Source organism: Emydura macquarii, unplaced genomic scaffold (assembly GCF_026122565.2).
Source record: "Emydura macquarii macquarii isolate MOO-44397 ecotype Brisbane River unplaced genomic scaffold, CSIRO-AGI_Emac_v2 contig_2205, whole genome shotgun sequence".
NCBI lineage: Eukaryota > Metazoa > Chordata > Testudines > Chelidae > Emydura > Emydura macquarii.
Genome location: NW_027132342.1, coordinates 3,820,122 through 3,842,373, shown reverse-complemented (window position 1 = coordinate 3,842,373; position 22,252 = coordinate 3,820,122). Strand labels below are relative to the sequence as shown.

General features: G+C 40.3%; 1 protein-coding gene across 1 annotated transcript in view; it reads right to left on the bottom strand.

The window, feature by feature from the left end:
* The window catches only part of PDE3A (phosphodiesterase 3A), a 496,440-nt gene that overhangs the window by 392,162 nt on the left and 82,026 nt on the right, over positions 1 to 22,252 (bottom strand). The window contains exon 2 of the mRNA XM_067559180.1: positions 1,670 to 1,721. The gene's annotated coding sequence lies outside the window, so the exon portion shown is untranslated. The remainder of the gene's footprint in view (positions 1 to 1,669; positions 1,722 to 22,252) is intronic.

Below are 22,252 nucleotides of genomic sequence, written 5' to 3'. Positions count from 1 at the left end.
ATATAACTAGACAGATACAAGGTCAGCATGAGAGGAGTTCATTAAAGAAAAAATTATGTCGTCTTATACATGTTTTTCTTATCATTGCACCTAACTACAAAATAGATTAAACACTTAAGGCTAAATTCTGTCTTCAGTTACACCTAAGCAAGCTCTGGTACGAAACAAATGAAAATGGTGTCTTAAATATAAATGAACAATACATGGACTGACCATCTTGACAGTCTAACTGTGTAGATTAGAACACAGCAAATGAGCTCACTGTCCGAATGAGTTTTCAAAGGTACTGAGAAGTTCTATTTTTATTTTAAAAAATTGTTTATGAAGAGTAGTTAAGCTTTTGTTAAATTAACAACTCCTTTTTAAAAAAATAAAAACTATATGACTGATTAGTATATGACTGATGATTTTATGGCTCAGAATATTTTATTGAGTCCCACCTGGGTCTATATTAGGCTGATTTTCTCTTTAAGTTAACAAAATAGTAGCCATCAAAATGGGGAAACCTGTTAAACCAACAAGAAATTATAGCAACCAAACTAGTTAATGAATTTCTTATTTTCTTACCCTGCAAAAGTACCAACGTCACCCTGACAAAATTAACTCATATTCTCATTACACAGTCACATGGTTGTCATTGAAACTCTTGGGACAGCTGTTTTGAGATGAAGTGTTAGAAATGTAACACATTACAAGAAAATTTAAACCGATCCACCATTATACTGCTTATAGAGAGGGGAATGAGGCAGTGGCTTGAGCACAGGACCAGTTACCAGTCCTGAATTCTAATCCGGTTCTGATTCTGTCTCTCTTTGGGGTCTTGGCAAGTCACAACCTCTCTATTCCATCTTCCTATCTGTGAAATATGAATGGGTCTATGCATGTCTCTTGAATGTTGTGAGGATTTGTCATTTAATGCCCTTTGAAGATGTCTGCGTAACAACACATTGCAATTTGTGAACCATCTTGTTCAAGTTTCCATTGTAAATGGAGAACTTCCACTCAGCCTTTTTTCCCCTGGAAAAAATAAAGATATTGTATCTGCTGTAGCCAATATTTGCTACACTCAACTAATCATGGCTTGTTTTCCCCACACTGAACCCTTCTCTTAACCTATGGTCTGATGCCTTTGAAGTCTCCCTTCCTTACTTAAAATCATGCTGGGATTTTTCTGGATCAGCCAAGGCTCTTCCAATATGAGCCAAGCCTCGTCTTTGCCATATTGGGGTTCTTTTCGGTCCTGGATATTAATTTCCGAATACATCCTAGACACATCTTCCAAAATACAAGTGATCTTTCAGACCTCTCAACTTCCTCATCCTAAATATAAGGAACTCTTCTTCCAGTCACTATCTCTCTGCACTAATTTGGTAGTTTAATTAATTTTGACTTAGGTTCAAATTAAGTGAAAACACAGTCCGTTTGTATGGGACAGAGTATGAGGAGAATTTCTCGTGTGTCACATGCAAGTATAGTCTTGAAAAGGAGCTCTGGCTCCTCTGCTCTCCCAGAAGGACATCATTTTAAGACAACAGACATACAATAAGATCATCGGATCAGATAGGTAGGAAGAACAAACATCTGCTTGACAATCTGTGCATTTGCTTTGGAGAGATAGGAATGGTTCACTGGGATTGCATTAAATTTTTGGATGCTAATGTGCTCTCACCTATGTTCTCCCACATACTTCTGGACATTCCGTTCGTATTTCAGCACAGCTCCTAAAATCACAGAATGTCTGAGTAAGTTAATTTTTAATGGACTGGGCTGAAAAGGTTGAGAAGCTGTGCTAGGAAACAGTCTCCATATCATGCTAAATTTCTAGCTTGTCTTCGAGTCTTAGTAGGCTGAGAAAAGGAAAATATTAAGGGGGCTGATATGATAGCTTGGTACAAACATGGCTCAGCTGAAAAAGTTAAGGATTAAGTTAAGGTTGTACATTGTATGCAAAGGTTATTTTGTTTAGAAGAAATGCGTTGTTTTGTTTCAAGATAATATGGGCAATAATAGGGTCTTTATCTTTCTTGTTAAAAGCAATATATAATAAGGCAGAAAGTTACAACATAGAGAATGTGCAGAATATTTTTCCAATGTACTTCTTAAAATTCATATTGTATTGACCTTTTGGATCTATGAGCACTCATTTTTGCAGTAGACAACATTCAAAACTAGAGTCATTTTTACTTTTGGCTGTGTTCATGAATTCAAATAATGACCTTAGCTCTGGACCCTGTTCACCTAATTCAAAGTATTTTATAAAGATTACTTCATTAAGCCTAATAAAACCCATGTGAGGTAAATACATGTCATACATTTTTGCAGCACAGCCAATCATGGAGCTAGAGTTATCCATTTATTTCCAGACACTGTCCTTCTCAGACAAAGTTGAGATACACTAGCAGGACAGCTTCCACTGTCCCAACTATAGCTGTGATATTATAAAAAAAAAGATGACTTTAATCACCACACCTATCAATCTGGCACCTTTTACAAGCATTAAAATTCACAAAGAACATCAGCAGCGAAAGAGATTGGAAAGTTTTACATAAAAATAAATAAGGAGAAAACATCCTTCCAGCTGGGTTTTTCCAAGATCTCATTGTTCTAGTTTTTTTTTTTTTTAAATGCTTTAATAAATTTAGTTTCCTTCATAAATATGTTATGTAAATTTAAAGCAATTAAATTCATTTTGACATAACAAAAAGTGGTTTTGGCAGAATTCAGTAGTTTGTGTCTCTGCATTATGTTATGATATCTTAGAGGACTCTTCCTCCCCCCCTCCATTTATAGCAGCTTTTTGTAATCTGAAGAGGAATCATTTAAAACTCTCACATGAAACGCTATGTAGTGGTATATGATTAAGCCTTTAGATATAGTGGCTACAATTGTAGATTCTAAAGGGAAGTATTTGAATTTTGTACATGAATATATGTTTCCTTGTTTACATATTCTTTCCTTCCAACACATCTTTTTTCTGGAGCACAAGTGCCTTAGCTGCATTGTATTCAGCATGGAGACTCGTCTCAGAGTACACAGTGGAACACAGGAATGATTGGAAATGATTGCCCAGCTGCAGATGAGAAATATGAAAATAGATTTTCTTTTTGGCGATCAGAAACAGGCCAAGAGAGAAAACTAGCCCTCATTTAATCTTACATGAACCATTTGAATTCAGTGGGCCAAATTCATTTATTTTAACTCCACTGATTTCAGTAAGATGGCCTGGGCATAAGTGAAAGCAAAATTAAGCTTGAATTTTAACACCAACTCTGCAATTTAAATGAGGGGGTCATCCTCCATCAGCATGTATCGTGTAACTATTAAAAAAACAGCATTATGGAGAGACGAGTTAATGGTGAAACTAACTTCCCAGTAAAAACAATGGGAGTCCTGTAGCACCTTAAAGACTATCAAATTTTTGCGGGCATATGCTTTCGTGGGCTGCAACCCACTTCGTCAGATGCATGAAGTGAAAATCACAGATAAGAGATGCCCCTCTGCCATGTACATTGGCCAAACCAGACTGTCACTACGCAAAAGAATAAATGGACACAAATCAGACATAAAAAATGGTAGCCTCCATAAGCCAGTAGGAGAGCACTTCAATCTCCCAGGACACTCTGTAACTGACTTGAAAGTTGCCATTCTTCAACAAAAAAATTTCAAAAACAGACTTCAGCGAGAAACGCAGAGCTGGAACTCATATGCAAACTTGACACAATCAGACTAGGTCTGAATAGGGACTTGGAATGGTTCTCTCATTACAAGAAGTAATTGTCACTGTACACACATTCTCACCTTCTAATCAACGGTTGTGAATAGTCCTCATCTACCCTAACTGAACTGTCTTTGATAGCACTTGCCCTCCCCATTGTTATGTTTCTTACCCTTGGCTGTACATATATATCTCTGATCTGTGATTTCCACTTCATGCATCTGATGAAAGCTTATGCCCACAGAAATGTGTTAGTCTTTAAGGTGCTACAGGATTCTTGTTGTGTTTGCTATGTACAGACTAACACGAGTACCCCTCTGTAACTTCCCAGTATAATTTGTGCCCTAACTTTGCACATAACAACAAATTCCATTTGACATTTCAGGTCAGTTCTTAACCAAGGTTAGGAATTTTCTGAAAAGTTTGGGGGGCAAATCTGATATGGCGTTGGGGAGATAGGGAATTTAAAAAACTATTAGGGCTCTTTCATCTTTTGAAGATTTCCATCTCTTCTTGGCTCATCCCAACTCTAGAATAGCTTGGCCAAATTTGTTTATTCTGTTGGTTTTCCTGAAGAGTGGTGTTTTTAGACTGATTTTGAGGGGGAACTTGAGTGTAGAACTATCTAGGTATTAAGTGTGCTTTTCATTGACATAATACAGTCTTTATGGTCGATGCATGCATTACAAATACACACACATAATAATTTACTGGTATCCATCCATTGCCAACTTCACAAAGTGCGAGGAGCCCAATAGCATTTTGTAATGTGTTCGTGGCCTGATGCTCACTAAATTCTAGATGGCCAAGGTGTGGATGGCTTATAGGGTTCCAGTGTGTCCAATCAGAGGGGAAAGGAAGTGAGGAACCATAATGAGGACATTGCTCTGGCATGGGGAATGGGAGGGAGGAAGCCACATGGGGGTGAATGGAGGAACTGCTGTAGAGAATGGAGTCCTACTCAGCTTGCAAGGTCATCTGGGGTTATTGTCACCGGGCATTTCTTAAACATTTTTCAAAACATAAGGAAAGTCCCAGGCTAAAAAGACAAACATAACTGCTGTAAGAAATGTTTTAAAAGAGGTTTGTAATGTTGTTGTAGTATTGTTGGTCCCAGGACATTATAGAGAAAAAGTGAGTGAGGTAATATCTTTTTATTGGACCAACCCACTAATTCCCCCTTTCTTGTAGGAAGTAGGAAGGGGTAGCGGTCTGAGGACTTGATAAGTTTTGGCAGTCTCTCCATCACATCTGTAATCCTAGCTCCAGGCAAGCAGCACACTTCTCTAGTTTCCTGATCCGGACGGCAGATGGATGACTCCATCCCCCTTAGGAGGGAGTCCCCGACCACCATCACCCTTCTCTTCCTCTTCGGAATGGTGGTCGTGGAACCCCCGTCCCTAGGAGAATGCATCCCTTGCCTTCTGATCAAATGGGTCTCCTTCTGATCCATTCCCTCTGAAGGGTCCTCCAAATCATTCTCCGCGTAGTACTTGTGCAGAGAGGATGAAAACGATTCCTTACTTCTATCTGCATGGTGGGCACATGGGTTCTCTTTCTTCGGGAGGTCACATGCTGCCTATTTTCTTCCCCGTTCTTCAGTTTTGCCTGCCCGGTCTTTTCTGAATCTTCCTTACACTCTGCCTGTGCCTGATGGAGAAAGACATCGTTTTCTGTAATGCAACGCAGGGTTGATATTTGGGTCTCTACTCCTTTAACCTTCTCTTCCAATAAGGAAACCAGCCTGCACTTGGTACAAACGAAGTCATCTCTATCCTGTGGGAGGAAGACAAACATAGCACATCCAGTGCAGGTGACAACAACGGATCGCTCCCTCTCCGTATCTTTGCTCTGAGAGCCTCCTCAGATGCTCAATTTCCTGCTCAGCAACGTCTGAAAGGCAAAAACCTGCAGTGGGCTCTCTCCGCAGGCGAACTCCCAGGCAAACTCCCTCCTTCTCCTTCTGTTAGCCGCCCCTCTGTTCGCCGTTCAGCTGGCTGCCTTTTATAAGGCTGGGGCAGTTGCCCCGCCCCTGCAATTACCCCTCAAAGCCCCGCCCCTGCAATTAACCTGGATCAATAATTGCACTGCGGTTCACTCTGGCTAGCTAGTGTTTTTTCCATTTGTGTCCTCTTTGATATGTTCATTACAAAATGCTCTGACTCTAATAAAATATGTAAAACAAAACTAAATCCATACACAATAAACAGTAATAAAGATTGTACCATGACAATTTACTTTTCAAATAGAGCCTCAGGAGGCAACGTATCTAGTGCTTAGAGCAGGGGAGTGGCCATGGAAATTCTGAATTCTGTTCTTGGCTCTGCCACTGACTCACTGTGTGACCATAGGCAAGTCTCTTTAGCCTTTATGAGCCTCAGTTTCTCCATCTGCAAAAATGTATGACATGCATGTCCTTTATTGCATATATCTCAAGAAAAGGGCTCCTATAGTCAGCATCACAGACCAAGATGAGCTTGCTTGCAGGGATAATACAAACAAGGTCAGAACAACCTTTTTGCTTATGTCTATAGGGGTCTATTCACCAGTCTTAACCCCAGTGGTGAACATAGCTCTTCAGTTCTAATTTCAACACAAAGCTACCTACTTTATTGGCTCAGGCTCCCTTTCTATAGGCTCAATTTTCCCCAGTAAAATTTGCATCCACAAAATGAACTGCAGGAGCAAAACTGATTTTCTGGACTTTCCCAACAGCCAGTGCCAAAGGCAGTTAAGGATATTTTAATTTGTAAATTAGGACCTTCTAGCCCTTTCCACTGGCCTCTGAGGGATCTACCTGAAACATTCACAACAGCCTTCTCTTCCACTCTCTAAATCACATGGGAACATCAGCAGCATTTAGGAGGAGCCGTGACAAACTCCTGACAGTATTATCCACTCAGCTCAGAAACAAAAGCTCTGAATCTTTCCCCCTGCATTTTCTGAATTGCCATTGATTGTTGTTCCCATGCATTCCTTCTCTCCTACCACAGCAACCCTTCAGTTGCCCACTCTCCCTGCCCGCCCATTATGTTTCTCCTTCTCCTTGTCTCCCATTTCTACCTTCCCCGCACTTTTCCCTTTCTTTACATATGCCCCATCCTTACACCAATGACCTTTTTTCTCCCCCACTCCAATCCCCCCAAAAACCCAAACTAAGTTTTTCTGTAATGTAACTGCAATTTTTATATACATGCGACACAGAAGTACCAAGATAGAGGGCCAATCATCACACTGGCCACTTTATTTAAATAGTATCTCTTTCCCCACATCCTTCATCCATTTGCACTGTTTTTAGATTGCAAACGTTTTGGAGCAGGAGCTTCCAATTTGTTTGTACTGTGCTTAGCCATTTTGGGTGCTATTATTAACAATCATCATAACATTTTTTACCACAATTCAAACATGGGTGCAAAATTTACAGCTGGAATTTTTACGGCAACTCTTTTGAAAACTTAAATGAAAAACTCCTAATTAAAAAAAAGAAGGGGATTCTACACATGCTCCCATGTAACTGTCTGTCACTGGGATAAACACCAGGAAAATTAAGCGTGCACAGTATTGGCTGAATCCTGTTCCCTGCATTAAGCCCAAGCATCCAGGATTAGCACAGGGTGGTCCATGCCAGCTAGCAGAGCAAAGGGATCATACTTCAATTTGGCATATAAAGCATACATGTTTATAACTCAGAAAATAGTTGCGTAAGTTAAATGAGCCACAAGTTAATAACACTATAAAATGAACTAAAAATAAAGACTAATTCATCACTTTGAACATATGTTTAAGTAGACAAGGTAGATAATGTGATACTTTTTATTGGAACAAGAATAATTTAGAATACACAAGTTTGGGGCCACAAGGTCCCTTCTTTGGCATATATTTTTGTGTAAAGATTATGTGAATTATTCTTGGTACAATAAAAGGTATCACATTATCTGTCCTGTCTTAAGTTGTCGACTTTTGTTGAGAACCAACTACAGCTACAAATATGTTTTGCATACTGCGACTGATACTCATACTTTCCATTATTTTGTGTAAACCTCTGTGCTATTAAAACAAACCTTTCAAAAATGGGGGTGGCGTGTTCTAAGAGGTAGTTTTACACAAGGATTCTGGGTCACACACAAAAGGCTGGACCCTTCAGTCTTTTGGCAGCCAAAGCTGAGTACATTAATAGGGCTACTAACAGAGTAAGATACTAAACGTAAAGGTGGAACAATAGCCCTATGAGCCTGTATCAACTCAATGAGAGTCTTCCCATTGGCTTCAACAGGAGATGAATCAGGCTATAAAGACCACAATCTACAGTTCTCATTGGCTTCAATAGTTTGCCTGAATAACAACGGAGACAAAATTGAATAAGAATCTTAGGATTTGATCTTGAGGCTGTTTCTGGGATTTTTTTAACTTGACTTTATGACTTTTTAGGTAATTTTATAGCTTTGTGCATAAAGCTAGACATGTAAAGAATTATATTTAGTAAACTAAAAAATAAAATCCAGCTGTGCAGCTATATTCAAGTTCTTCAAGGACACACAAATGGAGGTCTCTGCTCTTTTATGACATCTGCTATTTAAGGAATCATCTAAAGTCCACCCATATGGCAATCAGGGATTTCTCTTTGCCAAGTACACCATTATATATGTATGTACAGTATGGACTCTAAAAAGGGGTTGACAGCAGAAGCACATCAAGTTTCTTTCCTCATTGAACAAGCTGCAGAATAATCTAGCTGTGTGAGAAAGTGACTGGGCCCATTATGATAATATAGTCCTAAATGGCATGTAGCCAAGCCACATGACATTGTGGTAAAAAGCAAATATTTCAACGTGAGATGGGAAAGTCTGAGAGGAAAGACAAGAAGGAAGAGCTCTGACACAAAACCAGAACTGCAGTGAGCATGGAGAGATGATGTGTGAATACAATGTCACAAGAAGCGCAGTTGTTGTGCAATTCCTTTTGATTTATATCATAATGTTATTTTGTTTTCCAAATGACAAAAAGGTCAGTGAGACATTCTAATACCCACACCTTTTCATGTAGTGTTTGCCTTTGTCAGGTGATGCAGAGCTTTCAGGAACACCCTTTGACAAGGAACTGGCAACATGTTCAGGTAAAATGAGCACTATTTCAGTCTAAGAGGAAGAAAATGGTGTCTCCCCAAACTGAAAGATTATAACTCTTTGTTCTCATGATAAATAAGATGTTTCCTCAGCATGTTGCTACTCCCTACGTTGGATCAACAGCAGCAGGATAAGCCAAGAGGGGAAGAGATGTGTATGGAAACCCTTAACAGTACTTTTATTCAGGTTGAAGTGTAACTTAAATTATACTCTGTAAGGAATAGGAAAGTTCTATAATTGTCTTTATTTAGCTACAGGGCATGGATTATTGGCCTAACTCACAGGTGTGAAGCGTCCGCTCCTGGAAAAATAAATTCAACTCCCAACAGTCAATTCAATCATTTATTCTTCAAGTAAATAAACGAGGCCACATTTATACCTGCAGGCACAGAGGAAGCCAGTTGGCACCAGTGCAGAGGTAGCTGCACTGGACAGGGGAAAGAATTAACTCCAAGGAGGGTAGCTTAAAATTTCCTTGGGGGGGGTCCAAAAGAATCCTGTTAATTGAAACCACTTGGGCAAAGTGCAACCAAGAAAGGGAATCTGCTTCACAGATTTCAGTGAAGATTTTTCCTGGTTTCCTTAGACAAGGTGGTGCAGGGGCAGTGTGTTGTTGGTCATGCCTGGAGCTGGTCAGAACATTTTTGCCAAAATGAAATTTCAGCAAGTATGCTAGGTTGAAGCCAAAGTGTTTTGTGGAGATGTTTCCGTTTCCATGAAGCTTTCACTGGGAAGGTTTTGGATTGGGGTGCAAAGAGAGAGAGATGGAAAGGCTGTTGTGAGAATAAATTCATTAATATTTGTAAAGCACTTTGATACTCTAGTGATGAGCACCATGAAAGTCTATGAGGAAATTCATAGTTCTGTCTGCAGATTAGGATTTGACTAGTGTGCAATAAATAAGGCCTAGGGCCAGACACCTAATGATAAGGAGACAATATATTGACTAGCTGTTCAGTCAGTGAGCACTGTCCATCCTTTGCACTGAATGAGGCAGGGTTCATGTGGAAAAAATAGTATGTGATCTGGTATTTAGAAACTGGAATGTAATGCATACACAAAAGGTGACTGAATTAAGGTTACACAGGCAACTTTAATGCTGGCATTTCCTAACTTTGAATGCTTGACTTTGCAACCTTTATAATGTTCTTTTAACACAGATTTGTGTGTGTATGTTCTTTAGGTTTTTTAAAAGCAAACTGAAACCATTATGTGGGCATCGGCAATTTTTTAACATGGGCAAAGCAACATATTTTCCTTTAGCATTGTTCTTGGAAATGGACAACATTTTCCAGTAAAATTCAGCCTGAGGCAGATGCCTGGCATGGAAAATGGTTAAAGTTTGGCAAAGTTATAAACAACTGAAAAGAGGTTCTTATAATTGGGAAGCATCAGGCAACCTAAATAAAGGCAGTGCTACCTGCCCCTCCTACAATAATTGGAGTACAAAACTAATGTTTAGTTAGTCTTTCAAACTTATATTGCATGTTGTGCACAGGTTAAGCATCCATCACCATCAGCCACTTCCTCAGGTGAGCCTGAAAATGCTTTACTCTCCTTTTAAGGGAGCTTATGGCAGAGAGTAGGAACAGGCTCCCTTCCTCCCCAATAATTACTAATTAAGACAATTAGGGGCCATGAGCCAGTAGATGGAAATCTCTGCAATAGAGAAGCAGAAACTGTTCTGGAAGAGTCCAGCCCTTTAAGCCTTGATTTATTCTATGCTGGAACTAGAAGCAGTTGCAACAGTGGTAGTAAGATACAACCTAAAAAATGTTATGAACATGAAATGGCCAGCGGCACTAACTTGCTTTATTTAAGTTATTTGGTTTTCCCAATTTTATGTCCACCCACCTGCTTTGTCACATAGCCTCTCAGTCCTCTCCCCTTCCCTGGAGAAAATCTAGGTGATTCTTGAGAACTCATTTATATTCTTGGATTCTATAAACATTCCTAGTAACATATTCCGTGTTTATTACCCTTTGGGAAGTAGCTTTGGCCTATTTGTCTCATACCTCCTAGTTTCTTACTTTTTAGATTACACTCCCCCATTACCAGCAGTGACTGAAGCCAATGGAGTAACACCAAAGATGAATTTAGTCCTCCAGATCTCTCTCTTTTATCCATTCCTTCAGCCTGATCCTAGAGTTCCCACCTAAGGCAGTACTCTCATTGACTTCAGTGGAAATTATGTGTTTAGAAGAGCACAGGAATGAGAATTTGGAAAAAACTTGTGTAAGATCACCTTGAAGCATTCTTTATTTCAAAGCAAATAAGACCAGATCTTGTAACCTTTCCTCAGAAACGGAATTAATTGTACTCACAGACCACTCTATTGAACTGTGTTACACCCAGTGTTAGCATACTTCAGACTTTGGAGGGGATTAGGAAGATCATTTTGGAGCCAGCAGTACACACTTCTGCAATCCAATATTTCAGTAGTTTGTAGATCCCGCTACTGAAATAGAATGATGAGCAGTATGAGTGACTAATCCACTTTTGTCCAAATTTTAAGTTATACGATTTTATCAAATTATATTTACTGCAATGGAGTGTGTTACAGAAGTTTTCCAGGACCAAATGGCAAAGGGTGATCAACAAAGGATGATCACTCTACATCAGTATCTATAAAAACAGGTAACTCATGTACCCTTTGTACTCTTACAAGAATTTTTTTTCAAATACACCTCTGAGAGTCTGAAAAAAAACCAGGAGAGCTACTTGTTTCAAATCCAGGGGTTCTTTGACAAGGCAACTAATCAGGAAACACATTATATCTTTTTTATAGTACATAATAAAGATGAAATCTCAGTTATGAATTAATCACACCTACAATGTGTCATGGTAAACAATTAGTCTTCAACAAGAGATCTGATGTGGCAATGACCACCAAGGCTCCCTGGCACTAAAATGTAAAACACAGGTTGCAGAATTTAAAAGATATGCAGTCATTGTAGTCAACAGCACCACCATCATGAGCCAAGGTCGTAGGATCTAGCACATAAATAATTGACATGATAGGATAATAATTAAATATTATAACTTGCCCTTCTCTCTAATACAATCATGAAGAAACTCCTACTCAGTCATAGCATAAAGTTTAATTTTAATTAACTAACATTGTGATTGAATCATTACTAAGGGCCTGATCCAAAAGCCCAATGATGTCAATGGAAAAGCTGTCTGATTTTGAATGTTGGATCAGGCCCTAAATGGTGGTCTCAGTTTCTAATGCACCAGGCCTGATTCCTGGGTGCATTGTGCCCATTTTGTACAACAATGCTAGCAGACTGTGGGCACAGATATCTATTAAACTGCCAGGTGTGTTCACCTCAGAACAAGTGTGATCCTGATGTGGCATACTATCACGTATGCTACAAACCCTCTTTGCTGACAGCATAGTGAGGAAGGAGAGTGCGGTTACCAAAAAGGAGCTGTGGTCCGGATGGAATTGCTCTGTGGCCTCCTGGGCTGGACATTTGGCAGTTACAGACATAGGAATTGTAGTGTATAGGATTTGGGTAGTATCCCTTTCAATAGTTGTGGCCTTCACTGTCCTGCATGTTTCAGAAGCTGCCAGAAGTGCCAGAACAGCAATGTGTAGCTGTAGCTAGGCCTGTATGTGGCACACAGTTAGTAAACATGGTTATCTGGACCTCACTGCGTCCATGAGGTTCCTTCATAACCCATTTGTTGAGTAAGAGACACAACAGCTATCCGAGATGAACCTTCAAGCTGCTGCAACGCAGTGCATGATGGACAGCATGCATGAGTGAACTGGGAGGGGGGAGTGCAAGTGCAAGACCACCCGACTTTATAACCCCTCCTTAGTCTTCCACTCTGTGCATTTTGTGGTCCATCATTTTTTCTTTAAGTCTCAGTTATGACCCCTCCTCTTTATTTGCCTTTCAGATAATAGCATGAATCTTCTGAAGGACTTGAAATTCGCAACAATCCTCCTGTGTAACAATATAAAGTCCAATTCTTTCCTCAGTCACATCCAGGCAATCTCACTGATACCAAGGCATTGCTTGGGTTTAACTGAGGGGCAATTCTGGATCTTCATCACCTTCTAGTTTGAAATAATATTTCAGGATCACACTACATCACAGATTTGATATTAAAATCACTACCATTTACCACATGCAGATTAAAAGTGGATTTATCTTGAAAGATAAATGAAACTAAACAGCCATTTGGCAAAGGGCAATTCATAGCTCCTGAAAGCCATGATGTATTCCCTGATGTCTGGGAAAAATTTGATAGAGAACTTGCATGGCACTCACTGTGTGAAGAGCTAGGAGAAGTACATTGCAACAGGCTCTGTATTACAATCAATAGCTCGTGCTGGCACTCACACTTTTTGGTATGTGTGTTTGCAAAGTGACAGTAAATTAATAGTCAATGGAAGAGTCAACAGTCACTGTTCTAATGTTAAAATGTTATTGCACATTAAGGGATTTGGCCCCCTCTCTCCACATACATACACTATTATGAGCTAAATAGTTACTGGCCCTGGTGCTGAGTCTGCTGCAGCAGATTTTAACCTGGTAAACCAATTATATGGCAGAGGCAGTGAGGAATCAGGATTGGAACTGCTACCATTTTGTATTTATCTAGCAAGAAATAATAATCTTCTTGTAATATCATGATGCTGCAACAAGAATGAACCCCCTGCTCCTTCCTACAACCACACAGACAGACTGATGCAACAGTATCATGCAATTTGTAGCCTTGTGATTCAAGGGAACAAGTTCAAATCAATGGAGCAGCAGGGTACAGCAAGTGCAGTTCAGCCACCACACTGAGCAAGTGGTCTTTGCAAGATGCATTGTCTACTATTGAGCACTAAAGCAGTGAAATGAGTTCCCTAAAGTGAGCAGAATGAAAACTAAAGAATATATTAGTTAAGCTGATCCTGTTCAACTCCAGATACACTTAGAACTACACCTATGTTCATTTGCTGTGTGTGAAGCTATTACAGCACAAAAAGGTTTCAAAATGCATAAAATATGAAATATGTCTATTTGCATTTTGATGATATGTAAGGTGAAAAAATCTATCTCCAGCTAAGATGAGTTAAGTGCAGCTTTTACAGGCTCAGCTAGAGGAAGGCTCACTACTTAGTTATGTAAGATGATGGGACACTTACTGGTAGTGGTGTTTGAACTTATCCCATAAAGGAAATTGCAGGTATGGTCAGACCATATTGGCTGGCCTTTACTGTAGCTACTTTCTGCCCTAAAAGGGGGTGGAATTCTCTCTTCATCAGAGAGGTGTTTTCATATGCAGTGTGGAGACAGAAGCAACTTGAGATGGAAAAGTGGAGCCATCATTTTTCCTGCCTTATATTTCTCAATTTATTGTCATTTTTCTCTCCACAATTAAAGGAAGAATGGCTCAGTGCAAGAAAAAAGTCTTTGTCAGATGCAGAAGCCAAAATAGTTTCTGTTAAAAATTACAGATGAGTAAAGGAGGTGGTGTTTGGATCAGGATCCAGATTACATTTAAGATAGGACTTGGGTTTGAGGCAGGAGTAGGGCTATAATTCAGTTTCAAAGGCACCAAAATCTAACAAGCTATCAGCCCCAAATGGCAAAAGTCTCTTGAGACCAGCATTCTCACAAGATTTCTGCCATCTTGTATCAAATCCTACTTCTGTGTTAGACTGTACATTTTATCGCTTAAAAATTAGAATAGATCCTGAAGTGCCAGCACTAGGCCCATGCCCATTTACATCCAACACAAGAAGAGGTTACTCACCCTGTGCAGTAACTGTGGTTTTTCAAGGTGTGTGTCCTATGGGTGCGCCACTTCAGGTGACTATTGAGTAGCATCCCCACAGGGACGAGGGAACTTCAGAAATGAGTCCAGAACTGAAGATGGCAATGTGGTCCTAAGTGCCACATCTGAAATGGAGGAATAGATCAAGGCATAGTGTTTAGAACATGTATACTCTGAAGCTCATGTAGTGGCCCTATATATCCCAGATACTGGAACGTTTTTGAGTAATGCTGCAGACATTGTTTGTGATCTGTTAGAATGTGCTATCACCTTTTTTGGTGGGGAGGGTGTGGTTTGAGCACCAACTGCATTGAAACAAGCAACAGTACAACCCGAGATTCACCTCAACAGTCTTTGGGCAGAGATCATGGATCCCATGGATCTCTCTGCGATGGAAATGAACAATCTAGGTGAAATTGTTTGGTCCTATCTAAGTAGAAGGCCAGTGCCTGTCTAACATCTAAGGTGTGAAAAGAGGTCTCCTGTGTAGTGGCTTATATGGTTTTGGAAAGATCACCGATAGATGAATGGACTGGTTAAGATGAAAATCCAGTAGTACCTTAGGTAAGAATTTTGAGTGTGGGTGTAAAGAGACCCTGTCCTTGAAGAACACTGGGGGTCTACCATCAAGGACCCAATTTCTCTGACTTTACAGGCTGACAGCTGTAGCTATCTTGCTGATAGCTACTAAAAAGGCTGTCTTCATGTAAAAGTTAAGTAAAGAAGAGGTCATTCATTCAAATGGAGGTCTTGGGAGACATTTAAAGTACGAGGTTCAGGTTCCAAGTTGGAATGGGGTCCTAACTTGGAGTTAGAGGTTTCCTCAACCCTCAATAAATCTTGATGAGATAGGATGAGCAAATATAGAAAATCCTTCTACTGGAGGATGAAAGGCTGATATTGCAGCCAAGTGAACCTTAATCGAGCTAACAGATAACCCTGATTTCTTTAGGTCCTACAGGTAATCCAGGATAGCTAAGAGTGATGAGGATTCAGACACAAATTGGTAATGTTGACATCAATGGTTAAATCTCTTCCACTTCTGCAGGTAAATCATTTGTATGGACTCCTTTCTACTATTCAGTAACACTTGTACTTATGCAGAGCAGGTAGAGTCTAACCTGTGAAGTATCAAGGAACCATGCTCTGAAGTGGTTGACCTGCGTCTTGGGAGAGGAGATGAAAAATGATTGGCAGTTTGATTGTCAGGTGAACAAACAGGTGATGCAGGTAAAGATACCAAGCTTGTCTCAGCCAGGCTGGATAACTCTGGCCTTGTCCAATCTCGTTCACCACCAGTTTAAGCGGTGTTGGAGGAAATGCATAGAATAATTCCTTCATCCAAGATAGGAGAAAGTCTCTCAGAGAGTGATGGTCTAGACCGCCTCTTAAGAAAAATAGATACTTCTTGTTCCTGGAGAGAGCAAAGAGGTTCACCTCTGGAAGTCCCCAATTTTGGGGTATACCTTGAAGAATTTGAGAGTTCTGGGGGAAACACCTGCCGAGAGTGTCACCTCTGGTTTTCTGAACCCCAGAGAGGTAAATGGCTGAAATTTGGATCTGATGGGCTTCACACCAGTTCCACGGCTTTATTGCTTTGGTGCACAGAGAGAGGGACCTTGCTCCCTCTTATTTGTTGATATAGAACATGTTGGCCATATTTCCATCATGGTCTTGATGGATTTTCCCTGATGAAGAGTAGGAAATGAAGGGAAACATTCCTGACTGCCTTGAGTTCCAACAGGTTGATGTGGAAACTGGTTTCCTGAGACAACCATCTGTCCTTAGCTGTGAGAGTACTGAGGTGAGCTCCCCATCCCAAAAGAGATGTATCAGTTGTCACAGTTATTGTTGGTGACTGAACGAAAGGAGCGCTGGCACCAGCATTGAGTTGATCTTTCCACCAGCTTAGGGCATTCTTTATGTGAAGGGGGACCATGACCTGCTTGCCCAGCTGTCTCTGGTCAGTGAATAGATCATTCTGAGCCAGTCCTAGAAGCAATCTTGCATGACTGGTCAAAAAGATGCAACTGCCATATTATCCAGGAGCTGTAGACAATTTCTTACTGAGGTTTAAGGATTCTCTTGAATGGTCATGACTTGATCTGATGAAGTTAAGAATCTTTCCATGGGAAGATATGCCCTGGCTGTCAATGAATCCATATATGCCCCTATGAACTGTATTCTCTGTACACAGGTAAATATGGATTTCTTATATTGATCTGATGACCCAATTCCAGGAAAAGAGAAAGGACCATCTGGCTGAATGACAGTTCTGCTTCATAAGATGGACCCTCGAGCAGCCACTCATAGAGATATGGGAAGACTAAAATCAACTCCCAGGAAAGGTAAGTGGCCACTACCACTTGGACCTTTGAGAACACCATTGGGGGCCAAAGGGAAGGACTCAGTATTGAAAATGTGCCTGGCAAAATTACTGTTAATACACAACCCAGGGATCCCAGTATGGCCATTGGAGGGGCCCATATGGGAGAGGGGATGGCATCTAGGGTTAGTCTCATCACCTTTGGTGTTGAGCATAAGAGTCTTCCTATGGGTGTCAAGGAATGGGGTCCTGTATGAATGGGTAAGAGAACCTTGCACCGAGATGGATGAGACAGAAAGGAGGTCTTCCTCCTTGAAATCTTCCTATGTGGGGGGAGGAGGGGTCACCAGCAGAAAAGGGTGAATAGTCTGGTAGTGCTTGTGAATGATGGTCATCCAGTGACCAAGATCGCAGTACTGAAAGGCATTTGGTATCCATGAGCAGTGAAGATTCTGATTCATCTCCCACTGATAAATCCTTTCAGTATCTGAATTCTTGTGGTACCGAGTGGAGGATCAGTACTGACATGGCAGTGTGCTTGGCAATTGAAGCAGACCGTACTGTAGATTTAGAGCATGCCGAAGTAGGAGCAGATGATGTCTGACACTTCGGTTTGCACGGTAATGTGGCTCCTGGATGGGAGGTACTAATGGCGGAGACATATTCCAAGGTATCAGTCTGGAGGAGTGCTTATCCTTGCCCTCCTTGTTGATGGTACCGGGGCTCTGTTGGAGCCATGTTCCTCCTTAGAGCTCTGAGACTTTCCAGCCCCACCAGTGCCAGAGGAGTCGTCTTTCACCTCTATAGTACCTAGATGAGAACTCGAGGCTTCTGATTCCGTGGACTAAGAACTTTTGGGAGAAGCCTCCTTATGATGAGAGTCTGTGTTCCTCTTCTTAGGAGCCTTCACAGACACCTCAAGAATCTTCCTCTTCTTAGGGGAGATCTGCATTAAGGTCGAAGGGGCAATAGATCTACCTAGAGATGGATGTCTGTGGGTTTCCTGACCTGACTCTGAAGCAGGTCAAAGGGAGCGCTCTATCAGCTGCAGCCTCAACTTGATCTCCTGGTTCTTCTTTGCCCTGGATTTAAGAATCAGGCAGAAGTTACACTTCTGGGTGACATGTGACTCTCCCAGGCAGCAGACACACAGAGTGCAGTAGCTGACTGGGGCAGCCTCCCAACAAGAAAGGCAATGTTGGAATTCTGGGGAGCTGGGCTCCCTAGAGGGAAATGAACAAAGTTAATCCTCTTGCTACTTATCTACTAACTACTAACAATTATCTAACACTAACTAATATTAAACTATGAACAAGAAGTTGAGCGTGCCACAACAAGCTAAGGCAGACATGGCTCTGTCTCAGGCCGAGATGGTTGAGAAACAAAATGAAGAAGGTTCACCCACGCAGCCCTACATAGCCTCGGTGTGTGGTACGAGGATGTATAAGATGTGTGCATGAGCCGAATAGACAATGCAAATGGAAAATCAAGGGCTCAAGATGCATATGCACACCTGAAGTGGAGCACCCATAGGGACTCTACTCAAAGAAGAAGCCCTATTCTGAAGATTTAAGCATTGGCCCTCTGCACAGGAGTGAATTTCATCCCCACTAAAGTGACATGATGGAACAAGCATTGAAGATGACAGGTTTTTTAAACTCCTTGGAAAAATTAACTTAGAATATTATCAACTTATATATAAACCTCTATTTCCCTCCCCAACTAAAATATAAATTCTAATTTAAAAAAAAAAAATAGTGTTAACCCTTAACTGCCTCCATTGGTATTGCGTTATGTTGACTGACTTTTTTAAACCTGAATTCCAAAATTATAAACTCCAACAATGATCATCTCTAGTTATACACAAAATAAAAAGGGACAATTTTTACACTAAAATTGTTCTTGTATCTTTATTTGGGTTACCTAGAAATAAATCTAACAGTTGTGAGGACTATTTGTTCATCTTGTTGTTTCCACAGGTACTGTGGAAACAAATCTCAGCTGCAGCAATGTGTGCAGACCATAGCAAGAGCTGTGAGAAATGTTTGTAGTGAAACCTGAAACGATGCACAACTCCCCTAGTTTCATCTTTTCTTCCAACCTCAAAACTCAGACCAAGTTTGTGAAAAGCAGAGATGAGCTTGAACCAAATTTCTGGATCCCAGAAGCTCCTGACTGCTGGGGAAGTTCAGATCCAGAGCTAACCTTTGCTTCAGGCTGTTTTTCCATAATGGATCAGAATATCCATGAATTTTGGGGAATTCTATCTATCTTTGATACTTATATGGCCATTACCTCTGTGTCTGAGCACCTCACAATCTATTTATCCCTACAACACCCTGTTGGGATAAGGAAGCACTATTACTCCATTTTACAAATTGTCACTCAGCTATAATGCAAAGCTACGGTGGGGCCCAATGCAGTGGAAGTGCACCTGCTTGCCCCAGCTCTGAATTTGATCCAGTGAGTTTAGCCTCCTCTTGAAGCCTTCACCCATTGTTATTCTGCTCTAGTGTCTGGCCAGCAGCTGGCGGATACAGTAACATGTATTAAAGAGAGGCAGGACACATCAGATCAAGAGTCATAAAGATAGCTCAGACTGTCAGTCACTTATGGCAATGCGGCATACTACTGTTGTAACTTACAACAAACAGAACTTTAACTATAGCACAGTGCCTTGTGCTCTACATATAGGCCTAATTCTGAGAGGTAGTGAGCCCTCAGAACTTCCAGTGAGTTCCTTGGAAGAGGTGGGTGTTTAGCATCCCTCGGAATTAGGCCAAAGACCTTAAAAATGGAAAAGAAAAGAATAATCCATCTGTTATTATGGAAGCGATCGCAACATTAAAAAGCAAGCCATACAAGTTGTATTCATTTTTAAGCTATGAAATTTGTCACTGCCTACAAGGAAGCCATATTTCAGAATGTTGTTCTACATTCATCTAAAGTTCCACCAACTTACAAGATAAATGCAATTCTTTTCAATGACATTACATTCATTTTTTATTTTTGGTTTATAAACAAAAAGAGATCAGGAAGTAATGGTGAAAAAATACCAAGGCCCAAACCTGTTGAATATCAAGCAAAACTACAGCTTTGGAAATGTCATTGTATCAGAAGAGAAAGAGTAAGACATGGATGTTTACTGTTGTAACAGTGACATTTTGCACTAACTTTACATACTGCCTTTCATCCAAAGATCTCAAAGTTGTTTATAAAATCTTTATAAAATCCACATTTGCTACAGAATAATTAAAATAACTATTATTATTAACATGGTGCTTTTCATCTAGATTTGCAAGTGCTTTTACAAAAGTGTGCAAGTGCAGTGGCGGAGTCCGGAACCCAGGTCACCTGGGTCAAGTTTTTCAAAAATAGAAGCCTAAAGAACATAGTCACCTGATGATTGCCAAAAGTGCTGAGCATTCAAAACTTCCCACTGATCTCTGCACTTCAGAAAAATCAGATAGATTCCTAAAAATTATTTAGGTGCCTTATTTTAGGGCTCTTGATTTTTAAATTCTGACCATTCTGCCTGGCTAAAATTTCCCTGGCTGTTTCAGTCATGTACAATATTATTTACTTCCTGTCTTACAAGAAATTAAAGAGCAGTATGGGCATGGAGCTAGGGGGAGTGGATTATGACAGGCAAGAGACATATTGAGGGAATCATCACAAAACCTGTCCTTAGCAGAAAAGAAATACAGCAATGGCTCATATAAACGTTAAAGAGCAAGAAGTCAAAAATCAACAACTGAGCCAAATCAACATCTTAAATTGCTTGAGGTCTTTAAATATATATTTAACAGGAGCTTGAGAGCGTCAGGACAATTGTTTGAATTCAATGTCTGGCCACACATTAGTCTTGTGAGAGTTCAGCCATAGTGCACAGTTGTAGTTCCATTGTTGTAGTACTAGTTGTAGCACTAGTTGTAGTACTAGTCATTTTGGGCCTAATTCCTACCTGGACTCACACCGAGTAGCACTTTGCTTCAGACGTCAGTGAGAATATTTGTGAAACAGAGGTGCTGCTCAATGTATCAGAATCAGGGCCCATAATGTTCCTCAAGCTTCATTCCCTCCATATCCTGGATAAATTTTTCTAGACAATTACGCATACAACATTTACATGCTGGAGTTTCACACTTAATAAAACACCATCGCTTATTTCCTTCGGATGCTTTAATAACAGCACTAATACAAGTCAAGTTACAGTCATCCACTACTACTGTTGGCTCAGCTGTGATTTCCATCTGCCCATAGTTCCTTTTGTATCTGGGCTTGGGGTTTATTCTGACTAATTTTGAACTTGTTTCAGAACACACACTTTATATTTCAGTCTAAATGGTTAACAACTTTATTTCTGATTAATTTAGTAAACTCATCACCAGAGAAAAATGCTAGATGCAAACACTTGTAGAGGTTACATTGGCTACACCATGGAAATCTTCAGCTGGATGCTCAGGCTAGATTTATAGCTATTATTACCACAAATAGCACAAAGCAGCCTCCTTGGGGAAGAGAATCTGGCATAGATACTTATCTTTTTCTCAACATCATCTTTATCAAGAGTAGCAATTAAGGGGTGGGGGAAGCCTCTCTTCTCTACATGTGATCCACTGACAGATAGGAGCATTCAGGTAGAAAGTGCAGGAAACCATGAAACATTTATAGGACAGAATCTTAACTGAAAGACATTTTTTATGAAACACTGGGAGGTTGGTATGTGAGACAAATTACAAATAAGACAAATTACAATAAACTCAGTTATAATAACCATGAAATGTCTAGGAATCCAAGTTATGCTGGCTGGTTTATTATAGGTGGGCTTGGTAGCTCTGCCTACTATTAAGGTTGCGCAGTATTTCGCATTTATAAGATCCTATTTTCAAGTTCATTATAACACTGCCAAGCTTCAACCATTGAGGCTCTAATTTTCCATTCTGGGTATCTGCCTCAGACTGAATTTGTTTGGAAATTTTCAGCCAAAACAGTTTCAGCAATTTCCAAGAATGCAGCTAAAGGAAAATATGTTATTTTGCCCAGGTTAAAAAATTATGGCAACTTTTTGTTTGGACATCTCTAGCAACCACATGCTTTGGAACAGAGATTTGAAATTTGACAGGGGTGACTTGTGCGCCCAAGGGATTCTGCCAAGTTATATAAGTCTTTGAAAATTTACAATTCACACTTGCTCAACTTAGACTTCTGAGATTGTCGCAGCTAAAATCTTGGAAGAGCCCATCCTGAGTGAGTAAGGTTGCATCTCTTTCAGCTCCTGGTGCTAACCAGATTGCACATACA